At 39.3% G+C, this 18951-nt stretch overlaps 1 protein-coding gene across 2 annotated transcripts in view; it reads left to right on the top strand.

Moving 5' to 3' along the window:
• Positions 1–18951, top strand: part of LOC150079182 (uncharacterized) — a 126336-nt gene that overhangs the window by 46035 nt on the left and 61350 nt on the right. The gene's annotated exons all lie outside the window — the stretch shown is intronic.

The following is an 18951-nucleotide window of genomic DNA, read 5'->3' on the forward strand; positions in this document are numbered from 1 at the left end:
TGTAATTTTCAGGAAATACTTACGAAGGAAGGTTGTTCCAGAAAATGGCAGTTGAATGAATAAATGAGGAAGATGAAAAGTTGGTTCTGTCAGTTTGAAGTTGGACAGTAAATGGATGTTGGCTGGTGGCGGCACGTGTTCGGACGGTTTTGAAAGAGAGAACGGGAATTATAGAAGCCAATTCAGAAGAACAGTGCCCATGGAAGTATCTGTAGAAGCGGCATGCAGCAGAAACAGTACGTCTATGACACAGCGAGTGGAGAGACTCTGTTAGAGATGAATCATTAATTAACCTAACTGCCCTCTACTGAATGGAATCGAGAAGCCTGAGAGAGATTTTGGGGGCACCACCCCAGATGTGGGAACAATATTCCATGGCAGGGCGGATTTGCGATTTGTACAGAGTGAACAGCTGTTTGGAAGAAAAGTAACGCCGAGAACGAAAGAGAAAACCAAGTTTTTTTAGATACAGACGAAGCAATATTTGTAATGTGCTTGTTCCAAGAGAGATTAAAGTCAGGGTAATCCCCAAAAGAGTTATATCGACTTGCCTAGAAATCGGAGTGTCACCAAAGATAAGCATAGGAGCAGAATAATCCTTTTCGCGAGATATAAGACTACACTGAATTTTAGAAGGATTGAAATCAACTAAGTTGTCTTTGCCCCACCGGAGAATTACCTGAAGATCCGCATTAAAGGAATTGATAGCAGATTTTCGAGAAGTTGAAGCTGATTGAGCAGGAAAAGGTTTCTCAATATGGAAAGTGGAATACAATGTCCTATCATCGGCAAAACTATGGATACGATTTCCAGTCAATGCAAGAAGGTCATTACTATACAAGAGGAAAAGAGTGGGGGAAAGAACTGAACCTTGGGGGATACCAGCATTAGTGGAGAAGTTAGAAGACAGAGAGCCATCTACCATCACCCTCAATGAGCGATGAGAGAGAAAACTGGATAACCAATTATTAAAAAAAATTGGCAAACCATAAGATGGAAGCTTGTTTAGAAGACCTTTATGCCAAACACGATCAAAAGCCTTTGAGATGTCAAGAGCAACAACTTGTGTTTCACCGAACCTTTCCATTGAATTAGTCCATAAATGGGTAACATAAGCCAGAATATCACCAGTGGATCGACACTGACGGAATCCATACTGGCGATCGTTGATCAGATGGAAGGTTTCTAGGTAGTTTAAGAGTTGACGGTTAATGGATTTCTCCATTACTTTAGAAAGAGTAGAAGTAACTGCAATGGGACGATAATTGGATGGGAGGGATTTGCCAACTGGCTCGATATCAGCAAATTTCCAAGCAGAAGGAAAAACACCTTTGGAATAAGAAAGTGAAAAAAGGCGGCAAAGAATAGGAGTAAGTTCAGGAGCACAGATTTTGAGAACAAGTGGAGAAATACCATCAAGATTTGGGGCTATCTTAGCATCAAGATTCGTCAAAATCCTTCTGACATCTTTTTGATGGAAGACCACAGGAGGCATTGAATGGAGCGTGTTGGCAATGGAGGGAGGTGTTTTACCAAGATCATTAATACATGAGCTGGAAGAAAAATGGGATGCTAGCAGGTCAGCTTTATCCTTGGCTGAAGTGAAAACAGAACCATTTGGTTTGGAAAGAGGTGGGAGCAGAGATGGGCAAAAGTTGCGGCCAATAGCTTTGACAAGAGACCAGAATGCTCGGCTATCATTAGGGCAAGAAGCAAGTTTTCTACTCTTAGTCTGTTCAAACTCTAGTTTGGACTGATTAATAACTGCTTTACAATTGTTGTGAGCTTTGGTGTAGGCAGAAAATGAAGCTGAAGAATTTGAAACAAGTCAATTACGATATGCAACATTCTTCTCTTGAACAGCCTTAGCACATTTATTGGAAAACCAAGGTTTAGATAAAGGACGAGATTTTTAAGAAGAGTATGGGATAAAGGATTCCATTCCTGCAAGAATAATTTCACTGACACGATCTGAGCAAACGTTGACATCAGAAGTTTTGAAACAGTAATCCGACCAAGGAAAAGAAAAGAAATCTTGCAGGTCATCCCATTTTGCATTCTTGTAATGCCAAACGACACGAGGTTGGAAATAGCCATGAGATAGAGGTTCCATTGGAGAAGAGACAATCACCAAGTTGTGATCTGAAGTGCCTAAAGGACCTCTCACTTCGACCGTGTACTAAGAAGGGTTGTTTGTGAAAAAAAGATCAAGCGTGTTGGCTGTATTATTAGGATTTTCTGGTATTCTTGTAGGTAAATGAACAATCTGTGCAAGGGCATTATTAATTGCAAAAGTCTCAGCATCTCGACCAGCTTTGTCTGTGTGACTAGAAAACAGAAGGCAGCTAGAGTTGTGAACATTAAAATCACCAAGGAAAATTACCTCACTGTTAGGAAAGTTGGACTGGAGAGAGTCAAGTTGCAAAGAGAGGAAGTCAAAGAGCTCCAAGTGATTAGTGTAGTTGGGAGAACAGTAGAGACAACAGATGAATTTTACACAATGAGGTAAAGATATTTTAAGCCAGAGAAGATCGAAGAGAGGAGATTTCAAATTACCAAGTCTCTGACAGGGAATATCAGAACGGACATATGCACAAGTACCACCTTTGAGGCGAAAGGAATCATACAGCGAATAATTTGGGTATCTGCGATGAGCAGTAGTTGAATCAACCGATAACTGAAATTCTGTCAGAAAAAGTACATGGGGTTTGGCAGACTGAAAGTGGAAATGTACATCGTTCAGATTAGAATTGAGACCACGTATATTTGTGAAATGAATTAGGAAGTATTTTTGAAGAGAATACAAAAAGACTTAGAGATAATAGAAAAGAAATAGATAGCAGCCTGACTGGAGAAAGAGCTGAGAAAATAGTTAGTATTATATATGAAAGTTGCTGCAGGGTCTATGAGGAGGAGCACAAAAATAAAAAGGGTTGTTCCTTGGTGGAATGAGATATTAGCAGAAATGAGGAGGAGGGTGAACAGGGCTAGGAGGAATTTCCAGAGGGTACGGAGAACAAGAATAAGTGAAGGAATGGAGGATTTAAAGAGGTAATACCAACAAATAAGACAGGAATATGTTGGTAGAATTCAAAAAGAGAAGCATAGCGAAACTATGTAAAAGAGGAAATGAATAAAAACGAACGGGGATTACCATACAAATTATTATTTGATAGAATGAAAGTTTATCAAGTTTATAGTACTATTAAAATAGAAAATCAGAGTGAGTATGAGGGACTGGGAGTCCTCCATGCGGGGTTTGTTCTCCTCATTGTTTCCTATAGATCAAATAAGTTTGGATAGTAGAGAACAAAGACAAATTTGGAAATTAAATTATGAGTATGTGGAGGAGCAGGAAATTGAAAGGTTAATTACGGAGGAAGAATTGAAGATAGCATTGGAAAAAGTTAAGATAAGGAAAGCACGAGGCAGAGGTGGATTGCTACCAAAAATAAAAATTTGTATACATATATGTAAATATTGTTTTTATGGAGTTGAGATTTAGTTGGTATTGGAGGAGTATACTGATTTTATAGTTTATAGTTATATAAAAATGAAATGTTTAAGAAAGTATAAAATACAAAAATATATTGATGAATTTTAATGTTTAGAGTTTTTAATTTGGCTGGAACAAGAATCACGATTTATAGAAGTTTGCCTTTGAAGTGTAAAGTTTAATTGAGTTCTAGATAGTAGAAATCTGCCTCTTCGGGGTAGGGGCGGTAATATATCCTCAATGTTTGATTTATCATACGGAGGACTAAGGATCAAACGATTAAAAATTTTAGGATAGAAGAATAAAGCACGCTTATTGCTCAGGAAGAGCAGGTATACAAGTAGGTGTTAGGATAGTGTTGATGATGTAATTTTATAATTTTTTGTAAACTTTTGCAATTTTTCCTACGCATGAGAAAAAAATTGAATAAATAATTTTACTTACATGTTCGTCGAATATTTCTTTTTTGCTTCAATCAAATGCATAAGCATTTAGGGAAATTCCGACTTACGTAGGTTTCCGCAGGAGCAACCATTACGTAAGTCGGGGAGTGGCTGTATATAATCCGTATAAAACAAAATGTTCGTGGGAGGCTTTAATCCCCTCAGCCATCTCCGTGATATCATTAATTTTTTATAACAAGAAAATTAGTAACAAGTCATGCTACTAGTTTTCTTGTTATGAAATTTGAAACTGGCCTGAAAAACCAATAAACTTTGTTCATATTATGTAGAGTCACCAGCTGGAATACGAAGGGAAAGACAATCTATCCAGAAACAGCAGTGTTCTGCAGCACAAAAGGAAAGTAGGCCTTCTTTTAGCTGGTTTGGAGTGAAATTGAATGTCGTTCCGACATCATTTGGGCTGCAATTTGGAGTCCACGTGGAAACCTATTAATGTGTTTATAGAATTTGATTGTGCCCACTCAATATTTTGCGAGGATTTCTTCACGAAAACACAAGCAGAAAAGTTGAGTGGAATTTTTGGATTTAAGCCAGTATCGAACAAATGAACATTATGAACGAAATAAGCATTAATCGAAACATTAAATTCCAAATTATCCTGCACAATTCAAATACCACGTCTGGAGAGGGAGGGAGGGAGAAGGGGAGGGAGGGAGGGAGAGAGAGAGAGAGAGAGAGAGAGAGAGAGAGAGAGAGAGAGAGAGAGATTCGAAATGGCCATCGGAGCATGGTCACATACCTCACAGAGTAGTTAAGGCCGGCTAAATGCACCCCAGAGCAAAAGAAAAAAAATTTTTCAGAAAATTCTCCTTTGCTGGGATGGAGTCAAATCAACTTGAGTTCTTTCATGGACAGGTAACGAGTGGCAACGTTGCCTTACTATCAGAAGTCAGTGAATAACTGCATCTCCTCTTCCTCCTCCATTTGATGGAGGAGGAAGGGGAGCTATATTTTTTTATTGATGACTGTTAAATTTTACAGTCTGTTAAAATCATCTAAGAAACTAGTTAAACCTAAGAAAAAATACAGTTGATTATATTTGAAGCATCTTGAGAATTTTTCTTAAAGATGCTAGCACCTTTCTGTAGTAAGATGGAATCATTCTTCAGGCAATTTCTCGTACTGACGCCAGTTGTCCACCTTTAGTACATTAATCTGTCATCATATTATTACAGTTATTCACCTCATCAAGTTAGGTTATCCACCGTTTAACACCCACTTCTACAAATTTTTCGGTATAATCTAATTCGCCATCTATTTCAGCATAATTGTGCTCAAGGGCTTGTAATATATTAGTTTTCAGTTACGGCAACCACAGCTTCTATTTAACCGTCATCGTTTCCACGGATTTCTGAGCAAAACAAACACACACACACACACACACACACACACACACACACACACACACACACACACGAAAGAAGGTTCGTTGCTACGCGATATTACATATTTGTAGACACAAGCTAGTAGAAAGCCTTCCCTGTGGGTGGAGAAATAATGAGAATGTTGACTTCACCTGGACAAGGCTTTTGCAGTTTTAATACCAATTCAGACTTTGTAGAACATATACGAGAACTGGAAGGCAGCAGCAGCTAGCAGTTTTACGTCTATGAACTTAGCAGAGAGTGTATCTGCAACAACAGATGGCGAATATAACAAGTAGTTCACGAAGTCTGTCACCAGGAGACTGTTTGTTAAATTAGACTTATGGGGAAAAAGGAGCGGAATACTTGAGAATAGCCCTTGAAGTAGTTTAAAAGCAGCCTTTACGTAACGATATTCGGCTTATTATTCAAAACTCCCTGTAGGGAAGAAGTGACAAGCAAAATTAATCTTTGAAGTCGTGTGACAGAAATACTGCACTACGCGCCCAGGATTCAAGAGGAAAGAAGAAAATCTTTATTGTACAGTAAAGATACAATAATGTGCCCGCCACGGCCAGGGGCTTGACAATGATATAGGGTAATATAAAAATATGTACAGTATAAAAGATTACATAATTAAAAACGTAGCATTAGCCATTCAATAGATATGAGTATGTACACAGTTGTGAGGCAGAGTGCACCAAGGTATGTGCACGTTCATATGTACAAAGCACATATTTAAGCATATTCACACAAGTCAGAAAATTTCACAGTGCCAAATTGATGTTCGGTATTGCATTTTCTTGTGAAGACAGTTCGTCGATTTGCCTGCGACGTGCCGTTATGCGCCTCATAGGAGATAGCAGATGGAGATATCAGTATGAGTCGACATCAGGGGCCAAACAAAAGGGGAACAAGTTCGGCCAACGAGCGCCTGTAATTGCGATCAGAAGCGAATTTCTGCAGGTCAACTCCGATCATTAGCAGGGCTTGTACTGTAGGAAGTACTTGTCCAGGTAGGAATCTGTCACTGATCTTCAGCCTGTTCCGTTGTAGCTGAAGAAGAGGGATGGCTCGTAAGGACGGAAGTGGAACATGCCACTGGCATATATCCCAGAAGTCAGGGGAGTTGATTTTGCCAACCAGCATTTTGACTGTGGTCACAGTTCTCCTCATGCTGATTATTTGAGGCAGCCGCGGGATTTGGAGTTGGTCGGCCATGCTGGTGGTCCTCTGCTGAGGGGGGGAGTCGATGTTTGTGGGTTGCCCATTTCAATATCCAGTATTCACTGGCGAAGATGGGCTTCATGAGAGAAGGTACTGCGGATGCCCATATTTCAGAGGCATACAGAAAGGTAGGATACACAATGGTTTCCAGATATCTGATTGTGGTTCTTGCGTCGGTGTTATGAAGAAGATGTTGACGGGCAATCCAGCGCATTCGGTTGATCTTGCGTAGAACACATTCGATGTGACAGTTGAACCTAAGGTTTGGGTCGAAGGTTACACCGAGATCTTTGTGTTTAGTAACACTTGGAATAACTGCGCCCTGCAGTGAGGGTTGTATGGATGTGGGACACTTCTTCAGAGAAAAAACCATAATAACGGATTTTTGGGGGTTCAGTTTGAGACCGAAATGGTTGAGATGGCTAGAGAAAGCTGTGATCTTATTACAGATTTCCGATGTGATCACTCCCCTGTCGGCTGATGGTGGTATTTCCGTTAGGAACTTTATATCGTCGGCGTAGGTAATGACATCATCTCTGTTACACACAAACGGAATAAGGAGGGCGGTAAAAAGTAACCCCGATAAAACGCCACCTTGCGGCACACCAGCATTGATGGATCGGGTATAGCAGAGCTTACGATGAGTGAGGTACACTGTTCTGTTCCGGAGGAGTGAGTGCAGAAAAGCGAAAACGTCACCTTTGATCCGAAAGAAATTGGTTAGGAGATTCAGAAGGGCTGAGATGTTGAGGCTATCAAAAGCAGCTTCAATATCGGCATAAACAACCGCCATTTCTGATTTGGCCTCAAATGCATTTAAAATTTCCGTTTGGACTGCCAGAAGGTTGGAGACAGTTGATCTATTAGGGAGAACATAATGGAGTTGTTTTGATGATTGTGGAAGAAGATGGCGTGTTATATGGGGAAGAAGGACTTTTTCCAGTAGCTTTAGGAGCATGGATGCAGTGGAAATCGGTCTATAGTGCTTCGGCTGGCTTGGTAGTTGAACTTTAGGTAGTGGGGCAAGACTGTATTTGCTCCAGGATGCCGGAAACACTTGCCAGCATGTTCACGTCAGGTCATAGAAAAATTCCTTGTATCCATTCATAAAGGTTTCTTTCGGCAAAGCATGATTTATCCATCTATAGATTTAGGAAGTTTTGTCTTTCGGCATTTTAAAAAAAATTCTAGCTGTGCTCAATCTTGGCGCAGTTTTTTTAAGGTAGAAATAAAAAATAAATACATTTCATTGACGGTTAATTTTAACCATAAATAAATTCAAGGTTTACTTTTTAAATCCCTTTATATTTGCGCAGTTGTGGGAGTCCACGGGTGGCGTCCTGCCCTAAACACTATCCCTTTGGGGCGACTCCGTAGCCAGGTGGGAAGGAGCAGCAGTGCATAGCACACGCTTCTTGATTAGACCGGGGTTCGAGCCCGTCACCACCAAATATGGAGGATGCGGAAAGGTCAGGGAATGACCACCGCATTTCCCGGAGCAATATGGCCTTAGTTGCTAATGCTCCAAAAAAACAACAACAACAACAACTATCCCTTTATATTTACATATATGCCGATAAAAGTATTTATGAGGATCTTCTTGTACTATTTTGTATAATGTTTGAGTTTACTGCACGATTCGTTAGTAGGGGTCTGCTTTTCTTACATTGAAGCAGCCTGCCAGAGTGGAGTCTCTTGGAATTTTGAATCATCTTCATTTTGTGCACTACATATTCAGCAATATGTATTTACTTATTCAGCACTTAACCGGTTATTCGTCAAGCGGAGCAAATCGATATTATAAAGCGAAGCCCAGTGACGGATACTTATGAATATCAACATTCGGCAAGGGTGCTGTACAAGTTTTGTCTAGGAAATTCTTATCGTGTGGTGTTTATTGCCAGACTGTTCTGCGACTCTTCGCCATTTTTCGGGTGTTTTATGGGGCTGTAAATTTACGAAGATGCATTTATAGTTACAGATTTGAATATTACGCTATCGTGGTACTGGTTATCACTAATGTTTATATTTTCTTCGCTTCTCTTTCGTCGATCGGTCCACTCTTTATTTCAGTTTATAATTGTTCGGAACTATATAATCACCCGCTGTTCTCTGTCAACTAAACAAAGGAAACAGAAAATAAGTCTGGACATCGACAACTTTCCCATGCATAACTAAATTATGAGCAAAAGCTGTTGCTATTTTTTTTTTTTTTTTTTTTTGAAATCGGCTAGGAAAATCTTATCTTGTCTTACGGACATTCAAAGAACAAAAATACTTATTGTGCGAGAGTCGACTTTTATGGTCCTGGATTTGATTTTTGAAATTCTTGTCATTACAACATCGCTTCACATTAATTTTATAACAAAGAGCAAACTGTACAATATTGACCAGAAATGCGCACGATCTCATTCGATTGAGTTTATGGAACTTCCATTCTCCTTCCACTCTAAGCTGGTCATTTACATTTGTTCTCAAGATCTCGTACACCCTTTCTCCTGTAACTAATTTGGTAAATGTCAGTTTAACAGCTCTAAGGGGCGTTCAGACATTCGGCTATACTTGGAATAATAAGATGCAGTCTGATTAATCGTATGATTTCTTAGTTTATTTTCCACCGTGCTTGGTATATTTTTTTTTCTCGCTTTATCAAAGTCTTGTTTAAAGCTGAAATTCCTGTTCCACCTTTTAAATCTTCTACAAACATTTAGACATTCTAGGGTTCGAAATGTAAAAATAAACCAAGAATAGTACATCGAGTAGGCACATAACATTACCGATACTTGTGACAAAAGGGAAAGGCGATCCAGTCCGTTCCAATTCATTTTTTTTTTTTTATTTTATACAGAATGGCCTGAGGCTTTTATATTGCAAAAGGAGGGGCAATATAAAAGCCTCAGGGCATTTAGTGGCGTCATCTTTCGCCAATAACATTAAACAAATATATATGAATTTGAAGGGAATTGAGAAAAATGTACACGCTGGAATTTTTACAAGAATTAGAATCAACAAAAGGAAGCAACGTACATTTTTATGAATGCCAATCCTTGTTTTGGTTAAAAGTTAATAACTAATAGCAATTTAGTTCATTTTTACTTTACTACTTGTTAACATGTTTCGAGAAATTTGGAAGTGCTTTAACAGAGAGAGAATTCAGGGTGTGATCCCACTAACTAAACGCAAGAAGACCACCATTACCATTAAATATCAGTTCTTTTCCGTAGGCTGAATAGAGGGATTTACCTTTCAGTTTCGTGATGCTACTGATGGCTAAAGGCATGAAACCGCGCGTTTATTGAAAGTGCTGACTCTCACCAAAAACTAAATTTAAAAAAAATCATATATATGAGAAGAAACCTAAATGCATTATTCGGTTGAAAAAAAAAATGATTACTTATTCGTTTTAAGGAATGATACCTTATGTTCTGCTGAATTGGATTAGTGAGAATGGCATAAAAACAAATTCTAACGCAAAGCTATAATAAAATAAATTCCCGCAATTTGGAGTCTCAGAACGTGTTAGGGAAGATGCTGATGCGCCGAAATTTGGTTTAGTTTTCTAAATTGAAGACCGCGTTATCATCAGTATACCAGAAAAAGTAGGAAGAGAAGAATAAAATCAAAAGGCTTTCTTTTATTTAAGATCTTCGCTGTAAACTTAAATCTCTGCCAAGGCATTAAAAGCGGGCGAAACGGCACGATCACATATTTAACTTGTGTGTGGGATCTGAACACACGGGCATTATGTGCTACATGGCGGCCCTTAAAACCCGAAGTACGAAACAGATAGGTTTATTGCCGGTCTTCTCTGTGTGAAAACTGACGTCATGAACTGGCCAGTAATCGAATATTGGGAATTTGGATGTCTGTCAAGTAATGTGATTGGCCAGCACGCTGTAAGACAATTGCTTTGAAACGGAAGAAATGACACCTTAAACAGAGCTAAATTTTGCCACCTACTTTGTAAATCTTGATTCAAAAAGTTCACCTTAACTGGTTTCGACACATCGGCTTCTGGGAGTAGGGTAATGAATGGAAAGTGGTAAATACAAAAGAAATTTAAATTCTGCATCACATCGAAACATAAGAAAAGCAATAAACAGTTTTGTTTACGCTTGTAAAAAAAATATTAGAGGTTATACATAATTGATGAAGTCCCAGGAAAGTTGTCTCTGCACAGTCTTTAGTAATTACTCTAAATCGGGATAATATTAATACTGAGAGAAAAGAGATTATGGCAGTTTTTGATGTGAAACGATCTTTGGCGGTACCTCCTGTTTTTGTATTGAATTAAGAGCCTTTGGAATAGTCACGAAAATGCGGGAAATTGTTCACAAATACTTATATTGCTGCAATCATACTATTCAACAAATGTTTGAATCAAGAATAAACATTTTATGGGGGAGCAAGGAACTACCCTCTCCCCCGGCGGGGGTAGCTCCCTTAGGAGAACCTTCAAAGTTCAACACCCCAAAACGGGGCATTGAAATTTCAAGAAACGCGAAGTGTGGTGGTGTGTGACCGGCTGTCGATTTTAGGTCTGTGAGGGGAAACCAGAGTACCCGGAGAAAACCTCACTCCACGGCCCGAGATCGACAACTCGGCACCGAGTGGAAGAAGGCTAGAAAACTTCCTAAATACCTTCTGCTGGATTCGAACCCAGGCCCTTCCATTCGGCGAACAAGCACGCTACAGCTGTGCCACCGTGCACCGCACGAACAGCGAGCGCGAGTCAAGTTTTATTTAGTTTCCCGCAATGGTGGGATCGTTTTAAGTAAGCGAATCATTCATGCCACAAGCAATTTAAAATTGCGAAACTCAAATATCATTAATTAAAATGTGTGAATTTTTTTACCTACTAGATTATGTAATTACAAAAATTTATAATAAATACTGAATGTCAAACATCTTGAATACATGCACGCTATCTGTTCATCATATTCGATGACAGCTTTTGTGTGCGTCAAGAACTCAAATCTATTTCACGAAAACGGATTAATAATCATAAAATTGTTCATTTGTTTGGGTCCAGTGAATCTTGATATTTGCTCGAAATTCCGCTTTGACATTCGCGTTTCTATTTATGCTATTTTGGATGAGTTTGTGTAAGATGAGTTTGAACTGGTGTAAGTGTGTACCCTTACAACCACTGCTCTGCATGCGCAGATAGACAGGGTTGCCAAAGATGTGGTTTTGTACGAATCGCGTGTGATTATCCAAAATGAGACAAACATTGTTGATGAATGTCCTTAGTACAGTACTTTTATATTACAGAAAACCGTTGCACGCCGGACTTCAAATACCGTATACAGGCTCAGCTGAAATATTTTCTTTCATATTTCGGGAGAGATAATAATCCTAAAACTGATTATGATAAGAAACTGGGGGGGGGGGGGGGGACCCCAGACTAAAAATAAAATAGAACAGGCCCTGAGCATTCTTGGAAAAAGTATGCTGAAAAAAATATCATCACCCCTTTTGTGGGTGGGGTAGTCCCAATATGTCCTCGTTTAAAAATCGGATAAGTGGATGAATCATTAATGCGAAACACTTTCTGAAATACAAAAATATTTCTGTTATTACTTGCCCGTTCGGGTGGATTTGGTGTCTAACGGCACCCGGGGTTTCCCCATCTCCGCATTGCTTTCATTGTAGGTGAGAGACAGTACGCTGTCAAGGCCAGAGGTTTAAAAGTGTATGGATATTGTGGTGTGTAGTGTCGTGTACCGTTGTTCTTCTGCCCATTTAGCCATTGGGACCCGCCGTTTCCATACTTTTCCCCGAGTAGGCAGACCTGGTACCAAGTAGTTTATATTTACTCTGGCAGGCCCTGCCACCTAGGTTCCTGAGATTTCAGTGGCTAGGACCTAAAAAAAAAAAAATACTCTCGGCGGTAGGGTGATCGCTAAGAATGGAAAGGCCGAAAGAGTTTGTGTGAGCGCATTTAATTTGGACGTTTTTTTTTTTTTTTTTTTACTTCTGTGGGGGCGTAAACGAGCGAAAGATAGAAGTATGGGGACGATAGTGAAGACAACCTCAGAAGGTCAGCGAGGCAGGCCCTTGCCTCACCAGTTGAAAAGAAAGGGTGGCGAGGAGGAGGCCCAGTCTCTTGCGTGTCCTATTTTCCCTTGGCGTCTTCCCCGCCAAGGGAAAATAGGACACGCAAGAGACTGGTTTTGAGAGCCAAAATGGCCGACAGCAAAACTGTGCTACGATTCATCGTGGTGTATTCCTATGGAGGTGGCACAAGGTCCGTCCAGGAGATGACATGATTCTGCTAGTGTCAGGTCCCTTTAGTCTCACGTGGACATTGATCCGGTCAGGTCTCATATGATAGTGGTTACAGTCCGGTCACTCATGCGATAGTTGTCCCATCTCTAGTGTTCATAGAGTAATTTCGATAGAGATAGCTCTTAGGACAATCCTAAGTTGGGTCCGGTGGTGACAGAAGGATCTTGCGTCAGGAGCACAGGCCCTGAGCATTCTTGGAAAATGTATGCTCACGAAATGGAGCAGGGTGTTCATGATACCTCTGATGTCGTCATAGGGAGGGCAGTTGTGCATCAAGTGCTCCTAGGATTCTTGAGCAGCATAGGCGCACAGTGGATTGTTGGTAATTCCCAAGAGTGTCAACTTGCTTCTGATGGCAGGATGGATTAGTAGTGGCAAATGATGCAGGGAAGCAAGATTAAATCATGAGCCAAAATATAATGACGACCTGCCTAAAAGTGTTACGCCACCTTTCGTCGTGATAACCGCTTGCACCCGGTGTTCTCATCTATCCTGGGCTAGCCGGACGTCTCGAAGTTCAGCAATGGAGCAGGGCACTGACTAATGATGCGTCCTACGGCATCCCACAAACGTTCGATGGGGTTGTTGTCGGTAGAATTTGGTGGCCAAGGGAGTACAAAAAATGTGGTCCTTGTGATAAGTTGTCTTATTTAAAGCATCCAATGCTATCACGATATACCGTCACCAGTATTGGTCCGAAACTTGGTCCGAAACAATGAGGGGTCCTGTGATGTCCATGAAAACATTCTCCAAGCCAGCCAACAGTGCAGTCTGGTTGCACAGCTGGATGATATTTAATTATTATTATTAAAGAAAGCTACATTTCAGAAGAGCCGTGAAAGATATAATAATATTAAATGAAATATATATTATTCCAAGAGTAAAAGTTCAGTAAGTTTTGCTGCAAGGAACGGTTTATGCTTTATCATCAACTCCGAGAACTACATGTTTAGAAAATTTTATATATATGTAGTTTTGTTTGTTTTTATTTGGTTTTTAGGAGCATTAGCAACTAAGGCCATATTGCTCCGGGGATATGCGGTGGTCATTCCCTAACCTTTCCGCATCCTCCTCCGTATTGGGTGGTGATGGGCTCGAACCCCGGTCTAATCAAGAAGCGTGTGCTACTCTCTGCAGCTCCTGCCCACCTGGCTACAGAAGCGCCTATATATGTAGTGACTATTACTAATATAAAATAACACTAATAATACAATACAATATAATACTAGCTGGCAGATGACTCTCATCGATCGGTGCAATACCACCACTTTGCTTATTGGAGGCTTGAAATGGTGAAACCCATGTTTTACTATCTAGAGCAAAGTTTCCGGCATCCTCCTTCAATCCATGCACGTTACTACTAATAATAAAATACTAACACAAGGTAGTAGATGACTCTCATGAACCGGTGCAATACTACCACTTTGCTTATTGGAGACTTGAAATGGTGAAACCTATGTTTATTTACCAGAGCAAAGTTTCCGGTATCCCATACCTGCCACCTCCTTCAACGCATGCACGGTTCTGAGTACTATTGGTTTTCATAAAAGAAATCCAAATGGGTAATTAGGCAATTAGCATGGATTTCGCTAATCTCTTCCAAGCCAAGATGTTTTCAGATAAAATAAAACATCTTTCGCGCGTACAAGGTACACACGAAGTTTTTTTTTTTTTCCTTTTTTTTTTTTTTGTTTTGGAAATTGATGCATTAGGAACATATTATTAGCTTTAAAGTCTCGATGAGTAAAAAGTTTAAATAATCTTAACACAAAAATAATAGAGATAATCAAAAAGGTGCATTACACATTAAACAACAGAAAAATGATATTTAATCCAATATGATTACCACTAGATGTAAGGGCGCCTTCGTAGCCAGGAAGAATTGAGCAGCAGTCCGTAGCACACGCTTCTTGATTAGACCACCAAATACGGAAGATGTCGAAAGGTCAGGGAATGACCACCGCATATCCCGGAGTAATATGGCCTTAGTTGCTAATGCTCCTAAAAACCAATTAACGAACAAACAACAGCTAGATGTTAGATAAGTCGATAATATTTCTTTACAAAGTTATATTAATTACATACATTCAGTTGAAAGTTCGTCTAATTTAGGGCTGCATCTGAACAGGAGTTCATCTCCACCGGTGCTGAAACAGAAACCTTAAAACCAGTCGTGGTAATGCGTTGTCAACTGGCCACTTAGCAAGGAGGAAGTGGGAATCAGCAAACTCCTGAATCGGCATGCTAGAGCGCGCGCGCACACACACACACAAAAAAAAAAAAAAAAAAAAAAAAACAAGACAGGTAAAAATAATAAGAATGAAGAGGAATTTATTTCGAATTATCTAATGGCGTTTGATGATAACTTAGTTTATTAAATATTTTATACTGGCATGAAGATAGCCAACCTCAATTGGTAAAAAAAAAATAAATAAATAAATAAATATACTTGTATTATTATGTAATTGAGCAGAAATATATCCTCATTATATTTATATAACTTGCATAATGAGGGACAGATTAAAGTTCTGTCCTGAACTTTTATCCTTTTAAACCTGAGAATACATACACACAGAGAATCTTTATCACTTTACAAACATCGTTTTCATATAAAACTGAAAATGATAATCACATGGAAAGCTTGATTTCTAAATCTGTTTTTAGTTTTTATTGGTGTCTCCTTCAATTCATCTCAAGTACCCTACCTGTCATATTTCTCCAGCTTCACAGTCAAAAAACTCCTGGGTTTTTCATCCCGTTTTGAGTTCTGATTTTTAATTTGTTGCTATTTGATATGTCTTCATGATGTACTGTGTTAATATATTTGAGACCCAATTGTCTGCGGAAAATCCATTTCCATTTGTTCGTCTTACCCTTGGATTTAACATCACGTGTAGCACTGCGTTGACTATTGCTGCCTTTCCACACCGTGTGGAAAAGGCTTCGGTTCGAATCCTTTTCCACACCGTGCGGAAAAGGCTTCGGTTCGAATCCGTCAAGACACAATTGAATTTTTATGGCCTTTCTTCCCATTGTGGCTGAAGTAATCGGTTTCGGGCGAGGGTTTCACGACTCTCTCACTCGTAGGAAACTCAAGCTTTTTGTCCAGCAAACCAGCCATGGAATGGTCGCAATTTAAGATGTCCCATAGTCTTATTTGTTTTAAACCCAAATCAACCATTGAATTTAACTTTTTGCTATACACCAAGGAAATCTCCACAATGCAGTCTTAAAAACTCTGGAAGTTTTTCCGCTGGCAATATTCCAAATTATATCTCAACCAATTTCTCTCTTCAAACGAAAATTCTAATAGAATATAGGCTATAGTACCTGACTTCTCATCCCATCTGATTATTATTCTAAAAAAAAAAAATAATAATAATTTATGCAGCTGCACCATGTACATGTACTACGATGCCATGTAAGTAGAGGCATGTGAGGCAAGAAAGCAAGCTTATGTACATTAGCTAAATAAAAAAAAACTTTTCACACATCAATTCCCCCTAAAAGTTTGTACACTTACTACTTGAAGTTAATTTACCTATCAGCTTCCACAACGACAGATGAAAGTTTGTTCCAGCAATCAACTGTCCGCTGGCTAAACTTGGAACTTCTTGAAAAGGTGCAAAGATGGGTGACTCGCCTGGTGAAATCGACAAAAGCGCGTCCTTATGAAGAAAGACTTCGAATATGTGGGTTGCAGAGTTTGAAAACTAGACACCTTAGAGGAGTTTTGATTAAGGTGTTTAAGGCTCTGAGAGGAATCAGTAAAATGAATGAGGACGAACTTTTCAAGATTATAAATGATGCTAGAACTAGGGGACATAATTTCAAGTTACGGGGGGTAATGTTTAGATTGGACTGCAGGAAGTTTTATTTTAGCCAGCGAGTTATAAATTACTGGAATAAGTTGCCTACATGAGTGGTGGAGGCTGACATTTTGGGGAAATTCAAAGGTCATCTGGATAGTACCTTGGGGTCAGGGAAGCGTATAGGGTGATAGGTTTAATTTCCATTTTTTATTAATTATTATTATTATTATTATTTTTTTTTTTTTTTTGGTTTTATCATTGTTTTGTTCGGATTTTTTTTTTTTTTTTTTTTGGCTGGTGCAGCATAAGCCATAGGCTTTCTTGCACCGTGCGGCCAATACTAATTCCAAACGCAAATTTCGGCACATCTATTCTACAACAGTCTTTCCTCAGTTGGAATTAATTTATGCCCCCTCAGGTCCGTAATCTGAGCAAGACTTAAATCCCAGCCAGCTCAATTCTGATGAGATTGTTCCGCTTGAATCAGATCATCTCGCAGGTGCCTAGCCTCCTGACGCTGAAATTTGCATAACTTAAGCCTTTCTTGGTAAAAGAACCCTTCGTTCTCCTCATTAAGCTTGTAGCCCTTGTTTGTAATCGCTCAAGCAAATCTACATCCTTCCAAAAACGAGGCCTCCAGACCTGAACGCAGTACTCACGGCGTGCCTGACCATTACCTTATACAAAGGGATAATCACCTCCTTTTCTCTGCTAGCAAAATTTCTGTATATCATTAACAATACCCCGTGACCTGCTCTGGCAGCCTGTATGCATTGCTCAGAAAACTTCATATCTGACTGCACAATTACTCCCAGGTCTTTCATTTTCTACCACGCAGTTGGTACGTTCCTCTCAGGTTACTTCTACCCATATGCAGTACTTTGCATTTGTCAATATTAAACTTCAGTTGCCACTTCTCAGCCCATCTGCCCAACTTTTCTAGATCCTGTTGCAGTAGCACACTATCATTAACAACCTTAGTATCATCTGCAAACTTGGATATTAAACCTGATGTACCTTCATCAATATCATTGATAAATATGTAAAACAACAGTGGGCCGAACACTGAGAGATACTACTAACAAAATTAGTCCACGAAGAGAAGCGTTCACTGATTACCTCCCTTGTAGCAACTTGCCATCAATGCCATACTGCTCCAATTTGTAGAGTAGCCTTTCCTGAAATCCAAATATATGATATCAGAATTATTTTTTGCATCCAGTTCCTTTTTAACCACGACAGTATCCAAATCAAATTAGTCTGACACATTATTTTACCCGGAACAGAAATTAAACTAACAGGTCTGTAATTACTTGTGTCACGAATTGAGGATACATTTGCACATCTCCAGTCCGTGGGAAAAAAAAAAAAAAAAACTTGGACTGTGGGGACCTTTCCTCAGTCGAAGTATTCTCTCCTAAACATGGCTTAAACAGGTGATGAAATTTGGTTGAATAATGTAAATCTACAAAAGTCGTAAGTTGACAAGCAAATTTCATCATCTCGTATCAGATCATTTATTTATAAATTCAATTAATTTACATCAGGAAATGTGTCACTGCTAAATTTCCATCAGATAGGGTGTGTGTGTAAGAGGAGGTACTGCAAAGCTTTAAAAGGGATAAAAACCCTCTTCATAAATTGGTTGTAACTGGTAGTCAAGACTTACTTCGTGGAAACTGCGATGGACAAAATAGAGTTGGAGCAGAAAGGGCAGAACCCATCTAATTTCTAGAAGGATAACCTTGAGACAATTTTCCCAAAGTCCCATGATTTTCGTACGATAAGGACTAATGTAGGAAAGTAATATCCCTCATCGAAACTGCAAAGGTAATTGTGCGCTTTCATTATCTCCACGTATGTGCGAGGTGACGCCATTTTCTGGTTTGGAGGGGGCATTTTTACATGAAATTTCTACTAATGATCTGAGCGAGAATCTGAAAGTTTCTTAATATTCGCTGTTCCAGAGGGAAAGATTATATTGGCTCACAATGTGTGACACTTCACATGGGGAAAGACCTTTGTGCAACGCTGTTCAATCTATTAAGGATCCGATGTTTTATGTCAACGGATATGTTGTGGTGAGTGCCAAGGGTTGTTCATGTTCCGATAGGCTCAATATTTTAACCTATGCTCAAATTTTGGAGTAAAGTAAACAATAGAAGTGACTTACAATGAGAATCTGTTGCCTTTGAACAATAATAAGGGATTTGGTTGAATTATTCAGTTAACAATGGAATGCATATCTGGCATAATACGTACGTCACTGCTCTAAGGTATATATACAGTGGGTGTCG

The sequence above is a fragment of the Mastigoproctus giganteus genome, chromosome 10 (genome assembly GCF_048544385.1).
Source record: "Mastigoproctus giganteus isolate SK-2022 chromosome 10, ASM4854438v1, whole genome shotgun sequence".
In the NCBI taxonomy this organism is placed as follows: Eukaryota; Metazoa; Arthropoda; class Arachnida; order Uropygi; family Thelyphonidae; genus Mastigoproctus; species Mastigoproctus giganteus.